A 6324-nucleotide genomic window follows, 5' to 3' on the forward strand; every position below is an offset into this window, starting at 1 on the left:
GAGCGCAAGAACAGAACTCTTATTGAGATGGCCCGAACGATGCTTGACGAGTACAAGACTCCACGGAAGTTCTGGCCTGAAGCCATTGACACTGCATGCCACGTCATCAATTGTGTTTATTTTCACAAGCTTCTGAAGAAAACATCCTATGAACTCCTAACTGGTAAGAAGCCAAATGTAAGTTATTTTAGAATATTTGGTGCTAGGTGCTGGATCAAGGATCCACATCACACTTCAAAATTTGCACCGAAAGCACATGAAGGTTTTATGCTTGGTTACGGGAAGGATTCGCATCCTACAGAGTCTTCAACCTCTTTCACTATAAAGTGGTTGAAACTGTGGATGTGCGGTTCGATGAGACTAATGGCTCGCAAAGTGAGCACCTGCCAAATGTTCTAGATGAATTACCCTCTAGTGAGTCAATCAAGCAAATGGGAATTGGAGAGATCATACCATTTGAGAATCAGACTGAAGAAGAACTGGTCGTTTCAGCACCTAATCAACCTGAAGACAATGCTCAGCCTGAAGACAATCCCCCATATAATGACATTGATCAGCATGAGCAAAATCTTCGTCTTGTTCATCCTCGTGTTGCAAATGAAGTACAAATTGAGAAGATAATAGACAACATCAATGCACTTGGTCCACTCACTCGTTCAAGAGCTACTCAAAGGGCAACACAGCTAACCAATTTCTGTGGGCATTTTGCATTCGTCTCAATCTCTGAACCCAAGAAAGTCGCTGAAGCCTTCATGGAACCTGAATGGATTCAAGCTATGCAAGAAGAGCTTCAACAGTTCGAGTTGAATAATGTGTGGGAATTGGTCAAGCGTCCTGATCCTCGGAAGCACAATATCATTGGCACCAAATGGATATATCGCAACAAGCAAGATGAGCATGGACAAGTCGTCAGAAACAAGGCTCGTCTCGTTGCACAAGGTTACACTCAAGTGGAAGGAATTGACTTCGATGAAACATTTGCTCCGGTGGCAAGGCTTGAAGCCATTCGCATACTGCTAGCCTATGCAAATCATCACAACATCCTTCTGTATCGAATGGATGTGAAGAGTGCTTTTCTCAATGGAAAGATAGAAGAAGAAGTATATGTCGCACAACCTCCTGGCTTTGAAGATCCAAAACATCCTGATATGGTATACAAGCTCAACAAGGCACTGTATGGCCTCAAACAAGCCCCTCGTGCTTGGTATGACACGCTCAAAGACTTCCTGAAGAGTAAAGGCTTCAAACCTGGTTCACTAGATCCTACACTCTTCATGAAGACATATGATGGTGAACTGTTTGTGTGCCAAATCTATGTGGATGACATTATCTTCGGCTGCACCAACAAGAAATACAGTGATGAGTTTGGTCACATGATGCGAGAGTAATATCAGATGTCCATGATGGGCGAGCTGAAGTTCTTTCTGGGTCTCCAAATCCGTGAGCAACGCAACGGCATCTTCATATCTCAAGAAAAATACCTCAAAGATTGCTTGAAGAAGTTTGGAATGCAAGACTGCAAAGGATACACAATGCCAATGCCAACCAAAAGTCATCTGGGTCCCGATGCCAATGGTAAAGAGTTCGATCAAAAGGTATACCGCTCCATGATTGGTTCTTTGCTTTATTTATGTGCATCTAGGCCAGATATAATGCTTAGTATTTGCATGTGTGCCCGATTCCAAGCGGCACCAAAAGAATCGCATCACTTAGTAGTGAAGCGAATTCTTCGATATTTGGCTTACACCCCAACTCTAGGATTATGGCATCCAAAGGGCTCAGAGTTTGATCTAGTTGGATTCTCAGATGCTGACTATGCTGGTGACAAGGTTGATCGCAAGTCCACATCTGGCACATGTCACTTTCTAGGATGATCCCTTGTCTGTTGGTCTTCAAAGAAGCAGAACTGTGTATCTCTCTCCACTGCTGAATCTGAATACATTGCTATTGGATCTTGCTGTGCTCAGCTTCTCTGGATGAAGCTAACTCTCAAGGACTATGGTATCCACCTGAAGAATTTGCCACTCTACTGCGACAATGAGAGTGCCATCAAGATTGCCAACAACCCAGTTCAGCACTCGAAGACAAAGCACATTGAAATTCGTCATCACTTTCTCAGAGATCATGTTATGAAGGAAGATATTGATATCATTCACGTCAAAACCAAAGACCAGTTGGCTGATATCTTCACAAAGCCCTTGGATGAGAAAAGGTTTTGCAAGTTGCGGTGTGAGCTAAATATCTTGGAATCCTCAAATGTCCTGTGATTAGGCACACATCCTAACAATTATGCATTTTGATGACTTAGATCTGCAACACACGAAGTAATGTATATCTTCAATCAATGAAGACATACACTCTAAGTGTGAATACATTAATGAGGAATTTGACTTCGGGGCGCCATGATAATTGTGCGTCGTGTCTGGGTCTAATACTTCCTATACAGTGGGTAATGCCACCACCAAACTTTTGTTTGAAGTGTTTCCCTTGGCGTTATGTTTGCAAAGTCTTCGTATTTTATTTATCTTCATCCTTGACTTAAGTTCATATTCATCTTCATCTTGTTGATTTGGTTGTATACTAGTTATATACGCACTTGTGTTCTGTCCTCTACAGCATTCACTTATAGCTATGGCTTCGTGTTGAATCTCTTGATCTAAGTGAATGTGATCGGACCCTAACCTATCTATGCTTCTACCTCAACTCTATCTATCCAAATCATATGCATTCTATTGAAAGCTGTCGATTGTCTTCACTGAGACCTTGTCAGCTGAAGTCAATCTGACAAACATGTATATCTGTTTTTAATGCTATATCCTTATTGCCTGAAAGCCGGAGAATTCGGAATGACCACCCCGACAATCCAGGCATGCTAGGGAACATGGAACAACTTCCAAGGTGTTGCATGCTTGCCACGTGCCCTTCAGATGTGAACCGCCAGGGGCACCTGCGTAATTGCGCTGTGCCGTCTCTTTCCTTATAAATACCCATCACATCTCGGTCAAAAATTCTTCTTCCACCTCGCCACCTCTCACAAACCCCAGCACCACCACTAGCTCTCGACGACGCCGGCAACGAAGCGCTTAGCTACCGCGACTTCTCCGACGCCGTCCTCATGCCGGCTGCGGACCTCGTCTTCTTCGCCGCCGCCGTAGATGTCCTCCGTCGCCAAGTTAGGGCACGAAAGATCGAACTCCTCGGCCTCCAACTTCACTCCGTCTAGCAGTTCTTCATGTGGTAATTAAAACTCACTTTTTACTATCTTTTTGATCTGATAGATTCATCCCTCTTTACCAAAAGCGATTTCTAGATCTCCAAAGTTGAATCTATCTCTTTTTGCATCTCATACTATGCCTAGTATGTTCACTTATGCTTCTCTACAAGTTAGATTCCTCACTTGTACTTATTCTTGGATTCGTACAAATCTGGAACCAATTCTCAATAAATAAGTGAATGTCTTCGCGTTATGAGGTCAGTGTCTTCAAACTGAGTTATCTTCAAATCTTCTGAGAATGCATATGACCTCTTCCCCTTCCCTCCCACCTCTAATGTTGTCACAGGTACATGTCCGTGGGAGAATCCCTTGGTTCTCATAGTTTGCATTCATTTGCAGAATTCTTACAGAGTCACATAAATTCTCCTGAAGCCACTTCTTGTCTGACCAACCGTCGAAAGCCTTTACTAGCTCTGAAGCCTTTCAGGTTAAGCTTCATGGCTACAGAAAAGTCAGCTAGAAAGGGTGGCAGACAGCACTATGGGAATACTTCCAAGGATTTGCCACCAGACCTGCACGAACTGTACAAGACAGACCCAGAGGAAACCTATGGAGAATGCAAGAACCAAATCCAATGGATTCAAAGATACTGGGCGGAGGAATGGTTCAAGTACAGATTTGTCACTGAAGAGTATGCCGAGAAGAATGCCATCAAGCGACCCTGGGGAGATATACTATACAAAAATCTTCCTCCCAGGTCCAAGACTGAAGCTATTGAGCAAGGCTTCTATCCGTGCATGGTTCACGGACCACAGCCAGAGAACACTGACCCTTCATCTCTGATGTGGTGTGATGAAGACAATCTGTTCAAGCGCAACTTCAAGTTCGCAAAAGACTCTGTTGTGAAGAATAAGAAGGCATTTGGACTTGACTTCAACCCAAGTCCATCTGCTCGTCGGGAAGATGGCACCCGTGAAGCCAATGAAAACAGAATCGGCCCCTTCTACAACCTCGACGGCCTCATCACTCACATTGCCGTTCAAGGAGCAAATGTGGATCATTCTGGTGATGATGCTGACTCTGATGATGCACCAGCTCCTCCTCCTAAGCCGCAGAAGCAAAAGAAATCTAAGGCTTCAAAACCTACTGCTGCACCAAAAGCTTCTCAAGCAAAGCCATTGGCAACTGCCCCTCCTGCTCCAAGTAACAATTCTGAAGATCTCTCTTGCATCTCCAAGAAGAAAGAGAAGACACGGAAGAAAAATGTTCAAAGCTCTGGTCAAGCCCTGACACCTGCTGCCATTCTGAGGAACAAAATCGAATCCATTGATCTGTCATCAGATGATGAGTGTGGAAATGGTGCTCTTGAGCAGCTGATAAAGAGCAAGCAAGAGGCGGAGATCTTCAATGATCTGCCCCTCTTCGACGTAAACATTCTAGATAACTTCATTGATGGGTGGTTTAACAACCCCAATCTCACTTTGATGATCTTCAGCTTTCAATTGGCATTAGCGTCTCTTTCCAAGGCGCCATTTCTCCTGAGCTGGCTCTGGCTCAGCCAATTGTTGAATTGAAGAACAAAATTGATTTTGAGAAAGAACAATTCAAGAGTGGCCAAGCTCAGCGTGGCTGATGTTCAAAACTTCAAGCTGATGCTGCATGACCTCAAGGAGGCATTTCGCAAGAAGCACAAAGAAGCCAAAGGTTCAAGACAGCGCATGAAGAATCTAGCTGCCAAGTGTGTTCAAGCTTACAATGAAGCTGAGAAGCGCAAGGCACTTGGGCGTCCTGGCATCGACCCCAAGCTGGCTGCCAAGAAGAAGAAGCCTAATGTGGCCCGAACTGAAGCACCAAGGTGGGAAGAACCTCGCATTGTCTTCCCTGCCAGTATGACAGGCTCGAAGCCTAAGGTCCCCACAGTGGCTTCAGAACAGAAGAAAACCAGGGCAGCTGAAGCCGAAGCCAGAAAGCGCAAACTCAAGAACACCACTGATAATGCACCACCCACCAAGAAGAGAAAGACCAAGAAGAAAGATTGGGCTGCTCCCACAGAGCCCCTCATTGTCGAGCCCATTGCTTTTGCTCGTCCTGCATCTGAACACCAAGAGCGTCAGTTGATAGTTCATGAGCCTGCTTCCACAGAGGCTCCTGAAGCTGAAGAAGTTCCAGCCGTTGACCTCATCACGGCTGAAGACATTGGTCCCCAAGACAATGTAGTTGATGATAAAGTCCTTCCTCAGATTGAGCGCCCAACGGTATCATCGCCTGTTCTCATGACCAGCGAACTCATCAGTATTGGTCGTCCTTTGACGCCAATCTCTCAGGATGCCTCATGGGCTGGTCGCCCCCAACTAGCAACTCCAAGTCAAGACTCACCAAGTACACCCCGTCCTCCACCAGCGCAAGTCACCAGCCAATGGTGAATGATGACAATTACATGGAGACTACACCATCACCAAAAGCGTCGCCCTGTTCAAACGGCTCCGCAAAGGCCTAAGGCCATCAGTCTCCATGACAACCATCACAGAAGAAGATTCAAACCAATCCAGCTCAATGGCACGTCAAGTGTTCCCTGAAGAAAATCCCTCTATGATGGTTCCCACGTCCGAAGCCAATGTTGCTGAAGACAATCCGGCTGCATCAGCCAATGAAAGACAAGAAGAAGAACGTGTTGCTACACCCCCTACCAACCAAGAAGTTGTTCTCGGGAGAACGTGTCTGTGCCCGACCCTCCAACTACTCAAGTGGAGGTTGAAAATCCTGAGGCGAACACCAATAACTCCATTGAAGCCAATGACATTGTCATGGCTGAAGATAATGTGGCGCCTGCAATGAACACTGTGCATGAAGCCAATGATGCACCTGCAACAAATGTGTAGCCTGACGCCCTTGCTAATGCCACTGATCCTGTTTCGCCACCAAGGCCACACACTATTGAGCAAGCATTCTATCAAGGCGAGCTGGTCACTGTTAGATGGCCAATTCTGGTTCCTCCGCCTGCTCCCGGACCTCAGTTTGACTATCATGTGGAGCACAGGCCTTAGGTTCAGAAGCCAAAACAAAGGTTGCCAAGGTTTCCAGGTACTGCATTTGCAATAGATCATTCAATG

This window comes from Triticum dicoccoides, chromosome 3B, assembly GCF_002162155.2.
Source record: "Triticum dicoccoides isolate Atlit2015 ecotype Zavitan chromosome 3B, WEW_v2.0, whole genome shotgun sequence".
Classification (NCBI taxonomy): domain Eukaryota; kingdom Viridiplantae; phylum Streptophyta; class Magnoliopsida; order Poales; family Poaceae; genus Triticum; species Triticum dicoccoides.